This window comes from Aquarana catesbeiana, linkage group LG01 (assembly GCF_042186555.1).
Source record: "Aquarana catesbeiana isolate 2022-GZ linkage group LG01, ASM4218655v1, whole genome shotgun sequence".
In the NCBI taxonomy this organism is placed as follows: Eukaryota; Metazoa; Chordata; class Amphibia; order Anura; family Ranidae; genus Aquarana; species Aquarana catesbeiana.
In genome coordinates this window covers 120,090,423-120,114,493 of record NC_133324.1, presented here as the reverse complement: position 1 = coordinate 120,114,493, position 24,071 = coordinate 120,090,423, and the positions used below count along the sequence as shown (strand labels likewise).

The following is a 24,071-nucleotide window of genomic DNA, read 5'->3' as shown; positions in this document are numbered from 1 at the left end:
TTTTTTTTGCCATTGAATAGACTGAGAGAAAAATTTGGCTGATGGAGACAAAAGTCTGGTAGAAAAATAATATTCAAAAGGCGTTCAGACAGAAGGACCATAACATAGCTAGGGCCATAAAATTAAGATGTGTTCAGCTGTCCAACAAGCAAAACTCAACTTCTGTTAAAAACAATAATATAACATATATAATTGCTACACTAGACATTTTATAATTTAGGACTGATGAAGGACATAAAACGTAAGGTGGGGCAAATGTGAGGTCATCATGCTAGGTGCATTCCCAAGAGTTTGAGGAAGCAGGAGTGATCTGCACTAGCCCCAGACAGGGCAGCCATCAGAAATTGTGGGGCCCCTTATACAGCTTTAGGCCTGCCCCCCAACATTCCCCAGGGTCCCGCCCACTGGCCGCCCCATGAAATCTACCCACTAGCCATCCCTCCAAGTCCTTCAGTGCCTCAGTTCCCTCACACCTGTACGCTCTCAGCCCCCCTCACACCTGTACGTTCTCAGCCCCCCTCACACCTGTACGCTCTCAGCCCCCCTCACACCTGTACGCTCTCAGCCCCCCTCACACCTGTACGCTCTCAGCCCCCTCACACCTGTACGCTCTCAGCCCCCCTCACACCTGTACGCTCTCAGCCCCCCTCACACCTGTACGCTCTCAGCCCCCTCACACCTGTACGCTCGCCGCCCTCCTCACACCTGTACGCTCTCAGCCCCCCTAACACCTGTACGCTCTCAGCCCCCTTGCACCTGTACGCTCTCAGCCCCCTCGCACCTGTACGCTCTCAGCCCCCTCGCACCTGTACTCTCTCAGCCCCCTCGCACCTGTACGCTCTCAGCCCCCTCGCACCTGTACGCTCTCAGCCCCCCTCACACCTGTACGCTCTCAGCCCCCCTCACACCTGTACGCTCTCAGCCCCCTCACACCTGTACGCTCTCAGCCCCCCTCACACCTGTACGCTCTAAGCCCCTCTCACACCTGTACGCTCTCAGCCCCCCTCACACCTGTACGCTCTCAGCCCCCCTCACACCTGTACGCTCTCAGCCCCCTCACACCTGTACGCTCTTAGCCCCCCTCACACCTGTACGCTCTCAGCCCCCCTCACACCTGTACGCTCTCAGCCCCCTCGCACCTGTACGCTCTCAGCCCCCTCGCACCTGTACGCTCTCAGTCCCCCTCACACCTGTACGCTCTCAGCCCACCTCACACCTGTACGCTCTCAGCCCCCCTCACACCTGTACGCTCTCAGCCCCCTCGCACCTGTACGCTCTCAGCCCCCTCGCACCTGTATGCTCTCAGTCCCCCTCACACCTGTACGCTCTCAGCCCCCCTCACACCTGTACGCTCTCAGCCCCCCTCACACCTGTACGCTCTCAGCCCCCTCACACCTGTACGCTCCCAGCACCACTCACATGTGTATATATGACATGCACGTACACACACACACACACACACAGAGGCATGTATACACACACACAAGACATGTACACACACAGAGACATGTACACACACACAGAGGCATGTACACACACAAGGCATGTACACACACAGAGGCATGTACACACACAAGGCATGTACACACACAAGGCATGTACACACAGAGGCATGTACGCACAGAGGCATGTACGCACAGAGGCATGTACACACACACAGAGGCATGTACACACACAGAGGCATGTACACACAGAGAAATGTACACACACAGAGGCATGTACACACAGAGAAATGTACACACACAGCCCCCCCTGCACAACAGCCTTTACTTGTAAGGTGGTCCTAGTCCCAGCTCTTGTTTTCACATGCAGAGGGGTGCACATGCAGGAAATGGCCAGAGGTGGCAGCAAAGAGCCCAATGTCAGCTCAATGACAGAGCAGCAGCCTGCCGATTTACACACATACCGGAGCATCCACGGAGCTCCTCTGCAACCGCCCCTGCCTTTACTCATATCCCTGTCAGTCGGCCGGGCCCGTCCAGACACTGGGGCCCCTTACAAGTGTAAGGGCTGTACCCCCCTGATGGCGGCCCTGGCCCCAGATAGGGTAGTCTTTGGGAATTAGATAAGCAATCCATCTGCCTATGTTAATATGAGTGTTCTTAATCTTTTATGATAATATACCTGTGTTTAATGGAAAGCAGGATAATGTGACTTTGCTTTATAGAGCTGTGCTGGGACTATTGCTAAACCTGTGGAGAAGGTGTAACCCTTGAGAGACTGGTGTGACTATAGTCCTGAGAGCTATGCCTGGAGAAACTGGTATTAAACCTACTAGCAAAACTGTAATATACAGTATAACAGCTTACCAATCATTAGATGTGGTTTCTGCATTCGTTTTCTTTTTTCTTGGGCTTTTTCCTCTGTTTTCACCTAGTGATCTGGCCAGTAACAAACCTCCTGTATTAGAGTGCTCCCACTCTGGATGAAGGAGCACAGGGGGCACCTTTAGACAGCAGCATTGTCAACCAGGGGGAGGGGTAGGTTAGATGGACCAGCAGATTTAGATACAATAAATTGAAGCCAAAATCCATCTCCCACTGTATTTACAGAAGCAGTTACAACAAAAGTTGTTTTGTTCTTTTAGGGATAAAGTTTTTACATAAATAAACGCTGATCTCTGTAAGCACCCATGTCAGTGGTAAATGGTTTGTCAACACTCTAATTTGCTACATTTGCAGGAAAGCTTGTCCTGAAAAATAAACTAATCCAGCTATTACATCTAAGAATTGGTCAAATTATATATAATACATATTTGCTTTTGGGTTTAATACCACTTTAAGGAGAGAGGAGAGACGTTTAACCCCTGTGGGGTATATAGCTTATGTTACCTTTTGTAATTTAAGAGGTCTAATATTCCAGATGAGAGCACACCCAAAAGACACAATTTGTGGAAGTGTTTGTGTGGCACACACGCAGTTTAAGGTTGAGCCTCTTATCCAATTTCATTGAGCGGCCATGTGTCTTCTCAAAGCTCCCTGAAACAGAATGATTTCCTCCTTATGCTAAAATTAGCATTGATATATTTGTATATTTCTATCATATCTCCTCTCAAGCGTATCTTTTCCAGGGAGAATACATTTAGTGTTTGTAGTCATTCCTCGTAACTGAGGTCCTCTTGTCCCTTTATTAGCTGTGTTGACCTTCTCTGGATGCTCTCCAGTTCCAGCACATCCCTTCTGAGGACTGATGACCAGAACTGGACAGCATACTCAAGATGTGGCAGGATCAAAGCCTTGTAAACCGGTAGAATTATACTTGTATCCCTTGAGTAAATTGCTTGCTGCAGCTTAGCATTGCATGCCTTTGATTTATGAGGACCTCCAGATCTTTTTCCATCCTGGAATCCCCCATTGGTCACTAATACTATTGATAATATTATATAGTTTGTTCACATTTTTATCACTTTTTATGTGGTGGGTTGTACTATTACATTCAGGTGGATGTAGGGCCTGTGTATTTAGGATCACTGCACTTTCTTTATTCATGTGCCTAGGTGGATGAAGAAGTTTAAAGAAGGAGAAACCAGCTTTGAAGAAAAACCACACAGCATGTGACCATCAATGTTAGGCAGCCTGCACTCTTGCATCAAAAACTCAATGACAGCTTGTTGCTTCTCCTTGAAATCTATTATTTTCCTGCAATGAAAAATAAGAAGAATTACTATAGAGAAAGAGTTTCTCTATCAACATGTAAAATTTGAGCGATCTATTAAAGTTTGCAATACGTTTAATACAGTCCTCGTATTTGATCAAGTCAATTAGAGTACACTGTGTTATTCTCAATAAGACTGAAGTTACACTTTAAAAATGGTTTAAAAAATGGTTTAAATTAGCTATAGATTAAACAGGGCGATGCTTGACAGAAAAGGGAAGAGCTTGTTCACACTGGGCATGGTTCAGGTAGAGTATTTAGCGCTTGTGTACATGGGCATTGCTGTCAAGCACTGTCTTTTAAATCTGAATATGCAGACACAAAATGCTGTGTTGACCTGCATTGCCTGTAATGGAAGTGCATTGCCTTTAGGACTTACTGTGTTCATAGAAATGCAAAGAAAAGCACGTCAAATGCAACCTTTGAATTGGCATCCATACTGCACTATTGAGATTCACATGTCAACTGCGTGTAAATAACGTCCATGTACACAAGCCCTAATAGGGATTACTGGTCTTAATTTTATATTGTGGCAGTGAGCCTTATGCCGTGTACACACAAGCGGACTTTTCAGCATCAAAGGTCCGACGGTCTTTCCGACGGTCTTTTCGACTGAGTTACGATGGACTTTCGAATGACCGGACTTGCCCACACACGAACGGACTAAAGTTCGTTCGAAAGTCCGTTGGTTTGAACGTGATGACGTACGAAGGGACTAGAATAAGTTCATAACCAGTAGCCAATAGCTGCCCTTGCGTCCTTTTTTGTCCATCGGACTAGCATACAGACGAACAGATTTTTCGACCGGGTTTGAGTCCATGGGAAAGATTTGAAACATGTTCTAAATCTAAAGTCTGTCTGATTTTCGACAGAAAAAGTCCGCTAAAGGTCTGATGAAGCCCACACACGGTCGGATTGTCCGACGGATTCGTTCCGTCAGACCAGTCCGGTCGAAAAGTCCGGTCGTGTGTACACGGCTTAATGTATAAAAAAAGAATAAACAGTATGTGCTGTTCACAGCAAGTAGACAAGGTTGGTATGGATACACCTCTCAGACTTTAAACTTTTTTTTTTACCTTGACTTTGGGGTTTGAGAAGGTGTGGTTGAGAAAATAATGAAGAGCATCTTGTGATGTTAATCTGCGAAAATATTTTACAGTATACTCTCTCCTCACATCTCTTTTAGGCCTTGAGTTTGCAAGACATTATCACTACTGCATTTCCAATGTTGTACCCTTATTTTATCCAATCCAGCTTTCTACACTTTTTTATCTTCTTCTGGTATTAAATAAGATCATTCTTGAGTACTCACTCTACTTTTTGATAGTTACTGCTGAGTCTATCTATTGTAAATTGTACAGGGCTGGCTCACAGGTGAAATCAGAGACAGAAGCAAACACTGAACAGGTGTGAAGGATTATAGTTTTAAATGGACCCTAGGGGTGACCTTACTACGTTATAAAAAAAAAAAATCAGATACGCAATTTGTAGGCATAGTGTAGTCTTGTTTCATGCTTGTGTAGATCATATTCTAAATGTTGCCTTTAGGCAGGAATTTTACGTGGAAGTAGCGCAGAAGGTCACCACAAAGAATGTAGTTAAATAGCAACAGACCCTTCAGCCTGTAACAATAGTAACATTAATAGAACCACCAACAGCATTAGAATATCCTCTACTACCATTAAATATTATATCACACAAATTTCATTTTAACCCTCCAGCAACACTGTATTTTCTTCAGTACTCCAGCAGCATCATTATAACACCACTACTATTATGTATAGCCCACTAATGTACCCCTGTACTCCATTATTCTAGTTGTAGTGGAACTTTACCCACAACAGTTTGATAACAATTAATATTCTTTAACAAAACAACATACATTTTACATTAATAATTATGCTACCAAACTTAGTGTGTGCTGTAAATTGCCTCCAACATTGCTTCTGATTCTTTTTGCTGGAGGCGAACATTTAGTTGTAGCCCAAAGCAGTCACTTCCTTTTTAAAAAACTCTCCCCTCTCCTTGGTATCAAAAACTCTGTCACTTTCTTCAGTTAAAATATATACATTTCCAGCCTTGATTGTATGTCTTGGCTCAGTTAAAGAGGAAGGCTGACATAAGCTTTAAGCCAGCCATAGGTTCAGCAGGGACCATCTGAGATTCAAACCATCTATGGGCAGGCAGATTACACCCAGGTTGATTCATCGATCAATGTGGGTACAACCAGCATGTCAAATTTTTACATGCAGTTATTGCTAGCCACTAGCAATAATCACTGCGTTCTCCCGGCAGGGATGGCTTCATGTGCCCCCCTGCTGGGAGAACACGGTAGCTCCGCAGGAGGGATTCCCCCATCAACACTGACTGTGTTGATAAGGGAATAGAGCAATTTTTTTGCATCATCAATGGCCTGCTTTACCTTGCTGAAGTTCACAAGCTGCCTATGAGGGAAAAAGAAAAGAATATCGAAGAGATAAGATAAGACGTTCTCCTTGTAAAAAATGAATTTATATGTGCACAACGCAAACACTATGTGCAAATAGCGCTTGCTTGACATTAGGTTGTGATCAAAACATCAAATACTATGGATATGTGTAGATCAACGTGCAAACAAATAATTGTGAAAAATAATGAAAATTAAATTATATATATGTAGCAAGGTCCCGGGGCCCCTGAGGCCTAATGGTGACAGCAATGGTTAGGGAAAGCTGACATCCTTCCTTGTAGAGTGGGTTACCATGCATGGTGGGTGTAATGCAAGAAGAATTGATGGGCGCCAGTCACTTTTGAATGCGAACAAGAGATTTTTTGTCTCTTAACAGAATTGTGGGAGAGCAGGTTAGGGCCAGGACACCCTTGAGTAGATGCAATGATAATTGGCAGACTCCGAGACTTCTATAGGTCGACAGCTATACAGTGGAAGGCCTGCAGCCGCATAACACTTCTGTATAAGTAGGGCGGCTGTCTCCTATGCCAACTAATCTTGCAACAGTCACTAAATGTAGTTGTACATAACTCTTGGTAACACCGAACAGTCTTTTACTTATCTCACAGTATCCCACTGTAGATCTTCACTCACTGAGCTCCCAGTCTCTCGCTAGACTTCCTGATCCCAGTCGCCACTGGATCCCCTGAGCTCTTCCACAGCTATCCTGTTGTATACTGCTCAGGCGTCACCCCCCGCTATCCTGCTGGGTCCCTGGCTTGGCAAATGCTGATGCTTTCCCACTTCTTCATCATCCCTGGCTGGTGAGAAGACTGTTCTGGTACTTGTTTCAGCTTACTCACAGTAGTCTCTGGTAGTAACATGCATGATCCCTTAGTGGTGACAGCTTCCTTTCTACTTCCAACCACAACCGGTTCCTTGTTCGGCTGAACCGTCTCAACTCGGTTGGACTCCAATCCTGCAGTCCCAACCCTACGCTGCTTCTCCTGCTCCTGGATAGGCCTCAGGCAGCCTAGCAGCCAGGTGTCACCAGGATAGGCCTCAGGCTTCTGGCCTAGCAACCCGGGGTGTCATAGCGCACTTCCACCCAGACAGCCATCCAGGTGGCACAGAACCCCCTCTCACCTGACTCCATCCAAATAAATAGGCTCTCCCAGCAGGCAAAGGGACTAAAAGAAACCTCCGCCAACTGGCTGAGACACCCCATTCACTCATGATCTGACTTTGCTAAGCCCCTGTCAATCTAATGTCCCTAGCACAGTGCCACCTAGTGACAGAAGATAAAAGGTGCAGCAATTCCAGAATTTAGGAAGGAATCAGTGGATCTTCTATCAATCAGCCAGGACAATTACTACCTGGCAAACTAAATTTGTTAGCAACCCTGTCTAAACACCAGGGTGCTACATATATTATATGTTTTATCTATAATCTTGAAAATTAAATATTCAAATAGCAAGTTAAATTGATATAATTGAGCAGAGGGTCCCTCTTCACAGAAATTTCCTCACTCAATTTACACGTGTAAACCCATATTGCATCAGTAATATAGTGCCAAAAACGTGTGTCAACAGCCAAAACCTTAGTAAGAAAAAATGAAAATAAAACAAAGTCCCAAACAATGTCCTATAAGTCATTCAGTGAAAAAATTCCTCATACATAAACCATGCGATAACTCCAATGGCAAACCCCAGAGGAAGATAAATCCAACGTGTAAATGATACAGTGGAGATGCATACTCACCAGACATTGTTGATCCCCTTGTCATATGGCAGGAAGGATCAAAAAGGTTTGTGGGTCTCCAGGACCTCCTGAAATCCCTCAGCCGATTCCTTAAAGATCCTCCTCCCAATATCGAAAATTGCTCCAATACGAGATGTCACCAGCGGTACCAAGGAAAGAAAAAAGAGGACGGACTCCTCATAGTGTAAAACGGTAGAGGTAGTTTATTTAGGGGCTTGAGGGTTGAAACAGTAGCTGCAAATTCATCAATTATTGTTTCTTATTATTTATTTATATAGTTATTAGTTTTTTTGGCGCGAATGACACATTATCATTGTAAGTTTAACTCTTTTGTGTCTCCCTCGCATCAGAGTTTGTCCAGTCACCTCTCCTGCTTTTCTTTTCTCCCTTGCTAATCTGTGTTCTCTCTGCACAGTCAATTCAATTCAATTCAAATAAGCTTTATTGGCTTTATTGGCAGGACCAAATACATTTTTAGCATTGCCAAAGCAGTTGAGTTTGTATGGGAAAGGGGGGGGGGGGTAATGGATAATATAAAGGGGAATAGGGATGAGTCCATGTAAATGAGCTTTAAATCCACAGTTTTTCATGTCCATCTCAGTCTGGGACACGCTGTCCATATTGGGCAGCTATTTTCACCATTGGCTCCTCCTCTCCTAATAGAATTTGGAGTTACCTCTTCTCTTCTATAAAATTGAAGTCCGGGATGAGAGCGGAGAGTCTCTGGAAGTGAGTGTCCCTCACTGATGAGTATTTGGATGGCTGTGCCATCCTAATTCAATTTCCAGGCTGTGGGCACTTAGTCTGTACAGGCTCAGGCTCCAGGTAGGGGCCAGTTTGTAGTCTCTCTGCAGTGACTGGTAAACAGATAGTTTCTTGGAGTTTGTTATTTCATTTCTCCATTCTCCAACATATTTTTCTTTGGAACCATTCATTATGTTTTTTATTTGAGATTTTGTCATGACGAATTGTTGGGGGTTTGGGGTAGACAAGACGCTGATGAGATGCTGCAGCCCACACGGCTTGGAGTGGTCCTTATTGGTCACTAGGGCTTTATGGTGGTATGAGTTGGGACTGCTATGTTATAGGTGGTCCCAGTATGATAGCGCCCTTTTCTGTACTGCGGGAAGGAAAGGAAATCTGCCCAGCTCGGAATGGCACGCACTGTTGAAGGTGCTCCGATGGACTTGGGAGGAGGTGCTTGCAGAATAGGTGGAACATTTCGTGTGGACTGGAGTCCTATTTAAAAGGGTCTGGGAAGGTGACAGGACCCAAAACTTCACTGCCATAAAGAAGGATTGGGGTGATAACACTATCAAAGATTCTAAACCAGACTCTTACTGGTGGTTTTAGGTGGTACAATTGTCTTCTCTGCATGCCTTGTCTTTGAGTGCCTCTATGGCTGGCTTGAAACTTCCTGATTTGTTAATTTCTAGGCCAAGGTATGTGTAGCTGTTGGTTTCATCAAGCATGCTGTTGTTTAATGTAAAGGAAGGGCTCTTTATTTGCTTAGTGTTCTTTCTTTGGAAGACCATGATTTTTGTTTTGCTTGAGTTGATAGGCAGTGCCCATGTGGCACTGTATTTCTCCAGCACATCCAGGCTGACTTGTAGGTCTTGCTCTGTTGGTGACAGAGGTAGGAGGTCGTCTACATACAGCAGGAACTTTACCTCAGTGTCATGTAATGTTAGTCCAGGTTTTGGGGAGGATTCTAGAGATGCAGCCAGTTCATTGATGTAGATGTTGAAGAGGGTTGGACTTAGGCTGCAGCCCTGTCTGACTCCTCATGCCTGCCAGAAGTGTTCAGTTCTTTTCCCATTCACTTTTATGCTGCAGCTGTTCTCTGTATAAAAACACTTGATAACATCATATGTTTTCCCTCTCTCCAATAGTTTGAGAAACAGGCCTGGGTGCCCCACTGAATCAAAAGCAATGCACAGTCTGTGTTATTCCTGTTGCTTTCTTCCCCTTTTAGCGACAGTAAATCTTGAGGCTGTCAGTTGATCGAACTCTAGTGGCTCTGATTTTAGGCACAGTGCCAAGAATAGAGCTGAGCATGTGCAGAACAGGATGAGACAATGCATTACTGGATTTTAAACAGTATAGCCACTCATTTTTAATGTTTTACATTGATGTTGATCTATGTATCAGGACTTATGTTTCTGACTAAAGTTGTACTTTAATTATACTCTGCCTAGATTTAAATTGATTTACCACCAGGGCAAGTCCGACAAAACTCCCCAAAATTTGGGGTCTTTGCCAGGATCGGATGGGTAGCATGGACTTCCGTTAAAGGCCACTGACAATAATTATAGTTTTGAACAATTTAACAGTGCCTAATTTTTTGCACATTTTGTCCTGTAAGATCCTACAAAAAGGAAGGAGAGATCATTTGGAATGTCTCTGTGTGCATGGTTGGGTGCTTGTTCTCTGTATTGGTCTGTTTAGTTGTATATGCTTCAGCTTTGTTGCTTAGAAATGTTAGCCATGGCTATGATGACTTTAGGTTATTACTTTTACACTGAATAATTCTCCAGTTTTACTTCTGTAGCACCATCCCCGTAAGGGCCGCTGAAAGATGACTGTCCCCAAAGGTTATCCTGACCTTGCAAGCCTCCCAACACCTCTGACACCCTGAGTTTTGACATAATTTAACCACTTGCTGACCGGGCCATAGCCGAAAGAAGGCTACAGCGTGGTCGGCTTATTCTGGGTGGACGTCCGTGGGACGTCCTTCCAGAATGTTGCTCCCGCGCGCCCCCTGGGGCGCGCACCCGGGAACATCCGTGACCGCCGGGTCCAGAGGAGCCGGCGCATCATGGATCATGGTAAATAACCGCTGATAGCGGCTGTTTACCACGTGATCATTCTGTCAAATGATGGAGCGATCACTTGTAAACAAACCGGCGTCACGTCATGACGCTGGTTGCTCCCTGCTCTCTCTGTACAGTGCGAGGGGAGAGGGGGAGAGATTGCAGCAGCGCTGTGGGCTGGAAGTTTAGTGCCCACAGCGCTGCTCAGTGCCAATAATCTGCAATACTCTGCAACACTGTGCAATACTCTGCAACACTGTGCAATACTCTGCCAATACTCTGCAACACTGTGCAATACTCTGCCAATACTCTGCAACACTGTGCAATACTCTGCAACACTCTGCAACACTGTGCAATACTGTGCAATACTCTGCCAATACTCTGCAACACTACAATACTCTGCCAATACTCTGCAAAACTCTGCCAATACTCTGCAAAACTCTGCCAATACTCTGCAATAAATTTTAACAGAGACAAAGAATTTTTTTTTTTTTTAATCCAATTTTCAGTCTTTTTTGATTTATAGCCCAAAAAAAAAAAACCCAGGTGATTAAAAAGAAAGCTCTATTTGTGTGAAAAAAAGGACAAACATTTCAAATGGGTACAGTGTTGCATGACTGAGTAATTGTTTTTCAAAGTGTGAGAGCACCGAAAGCTGAAAATTGGTCTGGTTAGGAAGGGGGTTTAAGTGCCCAGTGGTCAAAGTGGTTAAAGAAAGAATGCAATTGCAAACAGACTAGACTGTAGCAAAGTAAATGAGTATTTTGCTAAGGATTCTTAAGTCAAGTCAAGAAAAAGGAATGTTAATGCAGTTATCTTTCAATTTCAAACTTTAGCTTTAGCAAGTATAAAAAGGCTATACAATGCAAGTAAAATCTCAATAAACCCCAGGTATAAAAGGGGAGAGGACGAGAAAGACCTTTCTGTGTCAAACTACTCCCTTAAAATCCTGATGCCACAGGCCCAGAAAGCAAACAGCACAATTTATAAGAACACAATATGTGAACAATGCAATAAGTGAACTCTGGTTAAGAGCTCCTCATAATGCGTACAGATGTTATGAGCTCTAAGTCCTTTATGTGGGGGGAGAGGAGGTGAGAAGTCCTTGTAATGTAGATGTTCAGAATCTTCAGCTAGCTCAAAAAGGGCCCAGAGAGTTTACTGTGCAATGGCAACCAGCAATAGTGGATAGCATATGCAAAGTGTTTCCTGTTAGACGCCTTTGTATAAAAAGATGGGGTAAAGGTGTAAAGGTATCTGCATGCAGTGTCTTTTGTGTGATGTACTCAAGTTGGGCTTCTGCCTGCTCACTGATACCAAGGCCCAAGGGAATGGAATGTCCTGGAAAAGGCTCTTGAAGAATCTGCAACCAGTGAAGGGGGCTTGGCCATGCACCTGGCGATGCTGGGATTCAACTAGGTCTGTAACGGTGATGATGAGTGTAACCCCCAACAGTCACTTGGCCAACAGGGAGCTGGCAATGGTGGAGCTGCCTGCAGGTATATGGCTCACTCGCTGAAGACTCTCCACGCGTCCGGGTCATGGCACCTGCTCGCATTCCCCAGAGTGGCCCGGTTCCTGCTCTCAGTTGAAGGCCGTGGCCCCAAGAGGAAGAGCTCCTCCCTGGGCCAGGCTATTTATGTCCTCACCCAGCATTCTTCTCTCCCCAGCCGGCTGGAGCTTGTAGTCTGCAAAAGCACTGGTTCCATGGAAATCCCAGCTCTCTGGACCACATGTCCCACGATCCCCTGCTTTCAGTAGTGGTCTTTCTCTCTGCCCTCAGGAAATGATGATACAATGTCCAAGCTGAACACTAGAGGGAAACAAACCAAAGGCAACCCTTAGTAAAAAAATGTAGATGAGAGGTGTCACCCCAATATGAGTTTTAATTTGGGAGTGAGCCCGCATATCTACATAGTACAAAACAGAAACGCACTCACAAGGAGTGGGGCTCCTCTAATGGGACTTTGGAAAGGGTCACTCACAATGGGAGTACAAAAATAAAAGAAAGTTTTAAAATATTATGTTTATTGAAAAAGGTTAAAAAAGATCACCATGACCTGATAATTATGCATAGATAAAAATGGATGCACACAAATGAAGGAAAATTGTAAACATAAGACAATGACCAGTTCTAATGAGAAAATTGATTTACAACAATAAATATATGACCCGACGTTTCGAGGTAAAATAGGTAGACCTCTTCTTCAGGGGTGACGAATTTGGTCACGATTAATTTTTACATCTTTATTTTTGTACTCCCATTGTGAGTGACCCTTTCCAAAGTCCCATTACAGGAGCCACACTCCTTGTGAGTGCGTTTCTGTTTTGTACTTAGTAAAAAAAATGTCCCATGATGACACAGGCAGACTAGCCATTGCCTGGCTGCACTTCCTGTTGATTCTCCAGTTCCTGTTGATTCTCTCGCCACCAGTATTATCCTTGCTAGAGCAGTCCGGCATATCTCTCAACATTAACATCAAAGCCACTGTAACACACCAGTAGCAGAATATTTGTTATATTGCCAGTCAGTAATGTTACCAGCAATACTGCTGCTTTGTGCTGCTTAAAGTGATTGTAAAGCTTCATGTTTTTTTTTTTTTAAACAACAAACATGTTATACTTACCTCCACTGTGCAGTTCATTTTGCACAGTGTAGCCCCAATTATCCTCTTCTGGGATCCCCCGGCAGCGCTGGTAGCTCCACCCCACATCGTATAACCCCCTGGGAAAAGTGCTCTCCCAGGGGGTTACCTTGCGGATACGCTCCCAAGTCCAGCATTTACGTCCATAGGCGCAGAATGGTGGACTTGGCCCCACCCCCGGCGTCGCGTCATTGGATTTGATTGACAGCAATGGGAGCCAATGGCTGCACTGCCATCAATCTATCTATGCAAGAGCCAAGAACCCTGGGTAGAGGAAGAGCGGTGGGACATTCCAGGGCTCAGGTGAGTAAAACGGGGGGCTGGGGCATTAAGGTAAAAAAAACACAAGGGTTTACAACCTCTTTTACATCCTCCATGTGCCAAATTGCATTGCATGGGCAGTGGAATCTTCTTCTTTTATGCCAAACCCTGTTAAGGCATAGGCATCTTTGCTCCTTTTTCTTTCCTGCTTTTCAGAAGGTGTGCTATGGAGATATATGCTGGTGGTGAATCTAATGTATCACCAGGGCTGACAGCCACAAAGGGTTAGATGCTAGTGTAAGTTGGAAAATGCTGATCGGCATATTTGTTTTTTTTACTGACACCAACTTGCTGGGCAATGTACGGTCTAATGATAATTATGGAGAGCCTAGAGAAGTGCATATAATTAAGGAATCCTCTGAGGGTCAGATCATTCCTAATGGAACAGTTAGTTCTACTTTAAAAGATAAGGCCCTGGCTCAAATTTTTGTCAGATGCTTCTTCTAAAGGTTTGGCATTCCTAGAAGTACTCAGTTGCACTTAAATCTCATAGGCTAGTCTAGACTATAGCAAGACAAGAAACAAATGATTACAAGGCAAAGTCTGCTTCATAGGTGTGCACAGCCCATTGCATTAGGGTGGCACCCCAAAATTCAAACACACATGCCTTTCTCTGCAGCCTCGGCTGCATTGGACAGTGAATAAATAGGAAGTGCTCTGTACTAAGTGACTTCCTGTTCATTCACAAATTGAAGCATTGTAAACACAGTTTACTATGCATCCATTATGATTGAACACAGTGAGTCAGTGTGTTCATTGTGTCCATTTAGAAAAGGAAAGGGCCGGTAAATAACATATTAATTAGCTCCTTCCCCCACTCTCTATACTGAATTATCCCTCGCAGCTTCTGTGGTGGGGAGAGGAGAAGAGGGAAGCCAGCAGCACTGCGGTGGGGGTGGGAGCAACGCAGGGGGGAAGCACGGGCAGTAGGGGGTATTGGCACTGCTCAGAGTGATTAGAGTGTACCCAGGCACACCCCCTGCGCACCCCAATGGTCTCCTTACTAATAAAGTAACTTAACCCTATGGTTCTCAGTACTGATCAGCCACAAAATATTCTGCTATCGATTGCAACAGATGTGGCCCAGTGAAACTAAGTGATCAAGTGCTCATTTGAGCAAATACATCCTTATGCAATGCATAATCTGGTCAAAAGATGGAGGGACTCAAAAGAGATTTTGAGTGAAACTCCAATGCATATAAACATGGAATAATCACAGAATACCACTGCTGAACACTAGTGTTAAAATTTTAGGGCCGTATTGCATAGAGTAAGCTGCAATGTAGTATGCAACAATCTAGCCAAAGATATATATATATATATATATATATATATATATATATATATATATATATATATGTGTGTATATATATGTGTGTATATATATATATATATATATATATATATATATATATATATATATATATATATATGTATATGTGTGTGTGTGTATATATATATATATATATATATATATATATATATACACACAGGTATGTGTGTATGTATATAGAAGATTGTAACAAGAACAATTACTTAGCAATAAGGCCTGTATAGGATCTTCCCAAGTCACAACTCCCCAACCAGCAAAATGCTGAAGTTGGGAGGCTATGAAATATAGTCGCGACTGGGGCACTGCTAATTCGCCCCCATCCCTAGCTCACTGGAGAATTGATAGCTTAATCCTAGAGTTTTTTTCCTTTCCATATTAGCCTTTGAAGTAATGATTCTATTTTTTTTAACCATTTAAGACAGGGGTGTCCAGACTTTTTTCAAAGAGGGCCAGATTTGATGAAGTGAACATGTGTGAGGGCCGATCATTTTGCCTGACATTCTTTAAACCATTAAAATTCGGTCTAATGCCCCGTACACACGATCGGACATTCCGACAACAAAATCCATGGATTTTTTCCGACGGACATTGGCTCAAACTTGTCTTGCATACACACGGTCACACAAATCTTGTCGGAAATTCCGAACGCCAAGAACGCGGTGACATACAACACGTACGACGATATAAGCAAAAGAAGTTCAATAGCCAGTGTGGCTCTTCTGCTTGATTCTGAGCATGCGTGGAACTTTGTGCGTTAGAATTGTGTACACATGATCGGAATTTACGACAATGGATTTTGTTGTAGGAAAATTGGAGATCCAGATCTCGAATTTTGTGTGACGGAAATTCCGATGGAAAATGTCCGATGGAGCCTACACACGGTCAGAATTTCCGACAACAAGCTCCCATCGAACATTTTCCCTTGGAAAATCCGACCGTGTGTACGGGGCATAAGTGTATTTGTCCGAGCGCTAATACACTGCCCAACAAGAATTCTCTAGCCTTTGTGGCTGTGTGTGGTGAAGAGATGAGCTCGGGCTTGTTACTTGGATATATATATATATCTTTTGTGGCCCTAACGAATGCCTGAGCGCCGCTCAGGACTTAGGGTGAGCTTGGGTGTGTTATTTGGGTATACCGTATTTATCAGCATATAACAAGCACAGGCGTATAACACGCGATTTCACTTTAAGAGGGAAGTTTCAGGAAAAATTTTTTATTTTAAATAAAGAACTGTGAAGCAAAAAAAGGGTCAGTGCCCATCAATGCAGCCTAATCAGCGCCCATCTGCAGCCTCACCATTGCCATGAATGCAGTCTCACCATTGCCATGAATCCAGCTTCACCATTGCCATGAATGCAGCCTTTCCATTGCCATGAATGCAGCCTCTCCATTGCCATGAATGCAGCCACACCATTGCCATGTATACAGCTTCACCATTGCCATGAATGCAGCCTCACCATTGCCATCAGTGCAGCCTACAGATTACATACAGGAGAATCTCCTGTTTACTCGGCAGCCTCTTTAATACAAAGTCCCGCCTCCTATGATAAACAGAACAGTCGTCCAATGGCAGCCCAGGAGACGGGACCTCCTATTACAAGAAAACAGAAGATTCTCCTGTATTAATCTGACAGGGCTCATCCCACCCCCTCCCTGTCCCTTCCAAGGCAGCACTGATAAATACAGTATCTTTTGTGGCCCTGGGGGCCCTATATATCCAGATTACCAGGGGGGCCACATTAAACCGGAATGCGGGCCCCAATTGGCCTGCGGGCCGGACTTTGGACATGCCTGATTTAAGAGGTAATTGTGAAGGATGTATACTAATTGAGGGGCCCAAATAATTTTTAGAAGGTTTGCTCGGCCCACCACTGATAACGGCAGCTTGATCCACGCCGTGTTCTTAAAGTGGTTGTAAACCCTAGGACGAAAAAAAAAAAAAAAACCTGCATAATGAGCTAGTATGCATAGCATACTAGCTCATTATGAATTACTTACCTGAGATCGAAGCAGCCGTCCCCGTACACCGCTCTGGCGGCCGACATCGCTCCTGGAGTTACTACGCTCTGATTGGCCGGAGCCGCAATGACGTCACTCCCGCGCATGCGCACGGGAGCAGCCGTAAATGGCACACTCACTAAAGCAACGACACGTACGTGCCATTGCTTCAGTTTGCTTCAGTGTGCATGTGCCGCTGAAATCGGCACATGCAAATACAGGGGATATCTCCTAAACTGTCTCCTAAACCTTATTATAGGCTTACCTGTGGCAAAAAGTGTGTTGTAAGGGTTTACAACCACTTTAAGTTGGAATTTAGTGAGGATAGGAGATACATTTTATATTAGGTAATCTTCTACCCTAGAATGTATCCATATTCCAAAATATTTAAACAATGAAAGAATTAATTTGCTAAACCTCTCTTAATACGAACAAACTGGAATTATCTAAAGGAAGCATAACAGATTTATCCCAATTGATAACATATCCATAGAACGAACCAAAATTTTGTGTAAGTGACATTAAACAACCTAAAGAATTGTCAGTATCCCCAAGAAACAACAAAGCGTCATCTGCATATAATGAGATTTTTCCATTCCTTGTTCCTCTAATAAATCTACAAATAGATTCCGATTGTCAGGCCCGGTTCACACTGATGCGAGTTCATAACAAATGCGATGCGTCAAAAACACTTTAAATTCGCATGTCATCCCTAAAGTCATTGTTTTCAATGACGGTCGTTCACATACATGCTTTGTGATTCCTCTACGAATGCGATGCGATAAAAAAAAGGGTCTTGTGCGAGTTTACTGCGTTGCGTTGCAAATTTAATTCACAGCGCTGCAGTGTGAACCGAGCCTCAGATAGCTTCAGTCAATGGTTCAAGGGCCAGTGCAAATAGCAGAGGGCCAAACAAACCCAAAACCTCCCACGACAGATATGTCCACTCAACACTATCGAAAGCTTTCGCAGCGTTGAGTGTTAAAATTGCTCTCCTTCCAGGGTTATCAGATGGTATTTGCAATTTAAAACAAAGCCTCCTTAAATTAATAGCTGTAGACCTTGTAGGGATAAACCAGACTGATCTGGATGAATCAAGCCCTGCACATATCTGCTTAGTCTTGTTGCCAGGACTCTGGCTAGAATCTTAGCGTCCAAATTCAACAATGATATCAGGCGGTAAGATTCCAGAGCTAAAGGGTCCTTTCCTTGTTTTGGTAACACAATAATACAGGCATCATTCATAGAGCCTGGAAGCGTAAATGATTCTAAAGCCTGGTTGAGGACTTTTAACAATTCTGGACGCAAGATATCTCCATATTGTTTATATACTTCTGATGGTAAACCATCAAGACCCGGGGCCTTATCATTTGGGCAATCTGCCACTGCCTTGGCAAATTCCTCTAATGTCAGAGGGGCATTAAGTTCCTGTCTAGAAATTACAGAAAGAGAGGGGAGTTTTAATGGGTCTAAAAATTCCTTAAGGCTTGTCTTAGAATATTCAGCTTTACTTTGATATAAATTACTATAGAAAGTAACAAAAGATTGCAATATTTAATTCTCATCATAGGAAAAAAAAACCCTCTACTGTATGAATAGAGGAGATAAATCTGGTATTTTCTTGAGACTTTGCGATTACTGATAATATTCTACCCGAGCTTTCCTCCTCCTCAAAACCTAGGCATCTGGACAGAAAGCCAGACCTCGCAGCTTTATTCAACATTGCCTGTCTAAACAATAATTGCGCATCCTTCCAGGCCCCACCATTAGTGGTAGGAACCTGAATATACTGAGCTTCTTTCTGCTGCACCTCGGCTGCTAATAGGGATTCCTGTTCTGGACTAGTTTTTTTTGGCTTTAAGCAAAACCCCCCTCAAAAAAGCTTTCATAGTATCCCATACCACCTGTGGTGAAGCTGAGTTATCATTAATATGAAAAAATTTGACTAAAGCCAGACTCGTTAAGTCCCCCTGGGGCAGTACCTTAAACCACAAAGCAGGAACCCACCAGCTAGTCCTGATTCTGGGCTTAATTTAATCTAACGTTATTACTATAAGTAAATGATCTGATAAACCCCTAGTTAGATATTGAATATTAGACACCCAGGGAAGAACTGAATCTGTACCCAGGGATATATCTTTCCTCGATAAGGTCTGATAGGTACTAGAACAACAGGAGTATATATTAGAAAATGGATTCTTAAGACGCCATATATCCGGTAGTCCCAGCTCCCAGATATAACTATAAAAAGTAGTATCTATATTAGGACCTGCTGAATATCTATCCATACTAGGATTAAATACGCTATTAAAGTCCCCCATAATCAATAGGGGGATCCCTGGATTATCTGCCATTAACAAACCGATCTGTCGCATTACTTCACTATTTTATGGTGGAGGAATATGAATAGACCTGAAAATACATTGCAAAGAAAATAGTGTACATACCAACAAAACAAACCTGCCCTGTGAATCTAGCAATGCTTGCTTGCTTGCAGGAAAACTGAAGCTTAGAAGAAATCAGTATACTAGTTCCTCTTGCATAGGATATTGCTCAGCTTTATATTTTAAGCAACAAATATCAATCACTAAAAACTATTGTTTTCTTCTTGTTAAAAAGGAAGTGCAGAGCAGGGACGTGCAGTGATGTCTGAAGTCAGTGGCTGGTGAGGCACTGACTAGTATCAGAGCCAGATACACACAGGTTACATATTCACAAGTTACGTATTCAATTCTCATTATGTAGGTGATTGCAGTTCTACTAGTTCTACTCATTTAACAAAAATATTTACAAACGCTGTCCCTTTAAGATGTTTTTCAGGTCACCCTTTTTGTTGATGCTGGAAACAATATTACTAGCAAAGATGTCAATAAAGATTGTAGAAAAAATAAAACATGTCTCATTTATTTTCTTTATTTTTCAGCGTAACATCATCTTTCACTCTATACAAAAAATCGGGCTAACTGTAGTGTTTTATTTATTTTTTATTCATGAAACAGTTTTTTTCCCAAAAAAATGCATGTGAAAAAATTCTGCGCAAATACTGTGTGACATAAAAAGTTGTAACAACCACCATTTTATTCCCTAGGGTGTCTGCTAAAAATATATATGTAGCAATAGCTCACGGTGGAGCTGCTGGTTTTTAGTGGGCTGCTACCATCACCTTCGTTACCTCAATTTCACCGGAACCGGGTCTAGGGTCCCGTTGAGTTTAACACCAGACAATGTAGGCACCGGACACTTGAGTATCTTTTCCAGTGCTTTAATAAGCGTAACTGTAGGAAGTAGGAAAGAGGTAGAAGAAGAGTTGCAGGGAAGGTCAAATACCTTTTCTTGATGTACTGTAGTATTAAGAATTGGAATCTTATAGATGAATGTACTCTACTCTTAGAGTTGAATCTTTGCCCGCCTGGATAGGTTTCTCTCACTAACCTAGCAGCCAGTACGCAGCAGGAACAAAAGTCTCTGCCACAGACTTGAATAGAACAAAACTCGTATGATCCTCTGCCACAGGATGTAATGGTTTATGGTGGATAGCAAACACAGCACTAGAACCTTTAAGCCGACACGGCAGTACTATGCGGTAGGATAACTTTAGGATACGTCCTGCAACTGAGTCACCAGGCCCCTCTCCAAACCAGCACTCTGCATGATCCTTCCATGACGGGTCCTCCCCTGGGATCTTCTCAATTGTCCAGCTTCTTCCCGTAGGACAGACAGCACAGGACCACAGGCTTCTGGGCCCACCCACACGCTGCAGCAACGTGGGCCTCCCGGTTGGAGGACCACGCGGTAGTACTCCTAACACATACCTGTCGGCCAGGAGGGCCAGCAGGTGGAACGAAAAAAAACCCTAAAACATAGCGTCTGTCCCATAAATACCCTCTCCCAGAATGCAACTCGGAGGACCACCTCCACCGAGTTATCTCTGGGACAGAGGAACACTCATACACTTCAACGTGTTGCCTTTCCAGCACCGACATATGGTGACAACGACACCCACAGGCACAGTGTGAAACTACATGCAACTTAGTCAAGTTAGAACAGAGACAAATCTGATTATGTATAAACGGATAACCCACTAAATTTATCTATAAGCAGTAGATTGAAAATCTACCAGCGCTACATATATATATAAAATGTTTGAGGGTTCTGAGTAATTTTCTAGCAAAAAATTACGATTTTTACATGTAGGAGAGAAGTGTCAGAATTGGCCTGCGTGGCAAGTGGTTATTTACCATAAGTAAGTAATATACAAATAATTATTATGTATAGTTTTTAAGGTAATTTACTATACTTTCAAAAATTGTACTCAAGCAGGTGGCTTAACTGACAAATTACTGAAGTTTGAAGTTATAACTTTAAACCAGTAATTTCACCATAAATAGATAAATAATAAATTATTATGTTATAACATATAGCATAATAATATATTATTTAGCTTGATTAAAAATGTACCTTTTCAGCAACAGCAGCAGATTCTCCCTCCTAACTGTGTGAGAAAAACATGGGATTATGGGTATACCTTATACCCATAAACCCATGTTTTTTTCCTTGTAGTTAAAGCGGAGTTTCACCCAGAAATGGAACTTCCGCTGATCCAGTCCCCCCCCCCCCCCCCTTCGGTGTCACATTTGGCACATTTAAGGGGGGAGCAGATACCTGTCTAATCCAGGTATTTGTTCTCACTTCCGAAAGAGCGTTGCAGAATCTGTGGCAAACGAGGTCATGTCCCCCCCCTGCTGTCTACTGGGAAACACACAGGTCCCAGAAGACACCAGGGACCATTCAAAACGTGCATCGTGACTTGCGCATGCGCAGTAGGGAACCAGGCTGTGAAGCCGCAAGGCTTCACTTCCTGATTCCCTTACTGAAGATGCCGGCGCCTCCACCCGGAGCTGAAGGACAGGACGGCTTCGGGTGAGGACATCGCGGGCGCCCTGGACAGGTAAGTGTCCTTATTTTAAAAGTCAGCAGCTGCAGTATTTTTATTAGTTTTTTTTTTGCCATTTTTATTGGACAGCTTGGACCAATGATGCTTTACTATTGGTCCAAGGCTCCAAGCTGTCCATTGAGCTGATTGCCTCTGACAAGAATTCAGAGGCACTGTAAGCTCATCCTCTCAGTTTGCTGCAAACAGCGTGTGCCAGCTTGTATATAACCGCTTCAGATCCGCGCTATTGCCAAATGACGGCAACAGCGCGGACCTACATTGCCGGGACGATGTCTATTGACGTCGTCCCGTGCACGAGCGGCCTGCGAGCCCCCTGCAGGGCGCGCGCGGCGCGCTCGGTGATCAGCGAGTCTATGAGACTCGCCTGATCACAGATGAGAGTAAGAGGTCGGTCCCGACCCCTTACCACATGATCAGCTGTCAGCCAATGACAGCTGGTCATGTGATGTAAACAGAGCCGGTAATCGGCTATTTTTTCTCCTCGCGCTGACAGCGTGAGGAGGAAAAAAAAAAGCCGATCACCGGCGGCCGTGAGAGGGACATCAGTCCCGATCACGGCGATCATCTGCCACCTACCAGTGCCCACCAGCGTCACCCATCAGTGCCCACAGTGCCACCCATTAGTGCCCACAGTGCCACCCATCAGCGCCCATATCAGTGCCACAACAACAGTGCTGCACATCAGTGCCACCTATCAGTGCCACCTACCAGTGCCCATAAGTGCCCATCAGTGCCGCCCATCACTGCCCCCCATCAGTGGTACCTATCAGTGCCCATCAGTGCCACCTATCTGTGCCACCCATCCGTGCCACCCATCCGTGCCACCCATCCGTGCCACCCATCAGTGCCACCCATCAGTGCCACCCATCAGTGGCCATCAGTGCCGCCTTATCTGTGCCAATCAGTACCGCCTTATATGTCCCCATCAGTGCTGCCTTAACTATGCCTATCAGTGCTGCCTTAACTGTGCCTATCCGTGCCCATCAGTGCAGCCTATCAGTGCCCACCAGTGCCGCCTCATCAGCGCATATCAATGAAGGAGAAAAATTACCTGTTTGCAAAATTTTATAACAAACTATGAAACATGATTTTTTTTTTTTCAAAATTTTCCATTTTTTTTTGTTTGTTTAGCAAAAAATAAAAATCCCAGCTGTGATTAAATACCACCAAAAGAAAGCTCTATTTGTGGGGAAAAAATGATAAAAATTTCATTTGGGTACAGTGTTGTATGACCGCGCAATTGTCATTCAAAGTGCGTCAGCGCTGAAAGCTGAAAATTGGTCTGGGCAGGAGGGGGTTTAAGTGCCCAGTAAGCAAGTGGTTAAACTGCCTGCTCTGTATATATCTTCTGACAGGCTGCACAAGGAGCCCTGTATCTCCAGAACCATAGGTGCTAGGAGCCCCAAATTTTGACCAGTGGTGGGGTAGGGCTACCAAGATATGACCATTGAAGCTTGATTTTTTTGTTTTTTTATTTTTTATCATGGCAGGTGCGGCTCTGTCTCATCTGCCTCCCCTGACTGCACGCCCCTGGTACAGAGTGCCTATTAGTATGTATCAATAATGAAATAAATCTTGTGTACTAACTTTTCTGGACTGATATGGTTTGCTCTTTCTATTATTATTATTAAATATTTACCAAAGTCCAGGTTAACAGCAAATAATTCCTAGAAGCCTTATCTCTTATTGACATCTTTTGCTGATGTCTCTGGTTGTTTCCTGGATCTCTTGAGCTTTGTGTTGTGGGGATAGGCTGATTATTGTAATGTCTGCACTTTTATTTCCACTAAAGACTAAAACTGGTCATAGCAAAAGCATGGAAATCAGCTGCCCTTAGCCCCAGCAGGTTAAACAGGGGTATTTTGGTTAATGTTTAATTAACAGTTGACTGCAATATAGAATAATGATAGAATTACATAGTGTGAGAAGGTGATATCCCCAGGGATACAATACTATCTACCTCCAAATTTTGATTATTGTTGTAGCGGTGCCCCCGTGGGTCGCTGAATGTAGTAGTTCCACATGTCACCCTGCTTGGCCAGGCATTCACTTCAGACACACATTGCCAGTCAATGAACAGTCCTTTAGCTTGTTTTTGCTGTTTTTATTTAGGGGATTTAACTTGGATTGGAGAAAAGGGTCATGGGATGCCCAGATAATT

The 24,071-nt window shown here is 43.7% G+C and overlaps 1 long non-coding RNA gene across 2 annotated transcripts in view; it reads right to left on the bottom strand.

The window, feature by feature from the left end:
- Positions 1 to 1,110: 1,110 nt before the first annotated feature.
- Positions 1,111 to 24,071, bottom strand: part of LOC141133769 (uncharacterized) — an 85,685-nt gene continuing 62,724 nt past the window's right edge. Inside the window, exon 3 of one of the 2 annotated variants that reach the window (XR_012243120.1) lies at positions 1,111 to 3,638. This is a non-coding gene — a long non-coding RNA (uncharacterized lncRNA). Of the gene's footprint in view, positions 3,639 to 10,789; positions 12,470 to 24,071 lie in introns of those variants that run through there. The other variant, XR_012243121.1, reaches the window with a different exon arrangement.